The sequence below is a fragment of the Portunus trituberculatus genome, chromosome 40 (genome assembly GCF_017591435.1).
Source record: "Portunus trituberculatus isolate SZX2019 chromosome 40, ASM1759143v1, whole genome shotgun sequence".
Taxonomy (NCBI): Eukaryota; Metazoa; Arthropoda; class Malacostraca; order Decapoda; family Portunidae; genus Portunus; species Portunus trituberculatus.
Genome location: NC_059294.1, coordinates 26,959,341 through 26,960,311, shown reverse-complemented (window position 1 = coordinate 26,960,311; position 971 = coordinate 26,959,341). Strand labels below are relative to the sequence as shown.

The window sequence follows — 971 nt, the reverse complement described above, 5'->3', positions numbered from 1 at the left end:
AGAGAGAGAGAGAGAGACCCAGCATTTCATTTTCCACCACGGAATCATGTTTCATCTAATGATAAACACACACACACACACTGGCTTCACAAGCCAGAGGACCGAGGTTCGATTCCCCGGCCGGGTGGAGATATTTGGGTGTGTCTCCTTTCACGTGTAGCCCCTGTTCACCTAGCAGTGAGTAGGTACGGGATGTAAATCAAGGAGTTGTGACCTTGTTGTCCCGGTGTGTGGTGTGTGCCTGGTCTGAGTCAGGCCTATCCGAAGATCGGAAATAATGATCTCTGAGCTCGTTCCGTAGGGTAACGTCTGGCTGTCTCGTCAGAGACTGCAGCAGATCAGACAGTGAACACACACACTGTGCACAAGTTCACTTCATAGAGCTGACACTAGAGGCTGCGGCGCCCCTGACTGGTCCCCGTCTTGGCTGAACCCCAGATTTTTAAGCAAAGGGAACCGCTGTTTGTAGTATAGTATTACTGTATTTGAAATAATTATTTAGTTATATACATGGTTTCTACTTTATTTCTTACGCGTGGTGGCAATATCACCTCATCTCATTGAAAATTGAAAGAAAAAAAAAAAGTTCTGTGGCAGCGGTGGGATTCGAACCCACGCCTCCGAAGAGACTGGAGCCTAAATCCAGCGCCTTAGACCACTCGGCCACGCTACCTTAGAACTTGGTGCACATATCTCCCATGTATATTGTTTATTTATTATAATTATGTGATTATATTTCCATGAAATTGTATAAAGTTTGCTTCATTGTGACAGCGATACTTTGCTAGTGACGAGCGTGGGGTGAGGGAAAAGAAAACGGTGAGTCTAGTGGGACTATTGATCGGAGAGTAATCACACTCACGCTCTGCTTTGCTCCTTCCTTCCCTCACACTACTTGACATTCTTCTCGCTACACTGTCCATGAAATACTAAAAAAACAGCACACGCAAATGATTCACCAAAATACTCCA

General features: G+C 45.4%; 1 non-coding gene across 1 annotated transcript; it reads right to left on the bottom strand.

The window, feature by feature from the left end:
• Positions 1-591: 591 nt before the first annotated feature.
• Positions 592-673, bottom strand: Trnal-uag. Its single transcript has one exon. It is a non-coding gene; the product is annotated as a tRNA-Leu (tRNA).
• Positions 674-971: the final 298 nt, after the last annotated feature.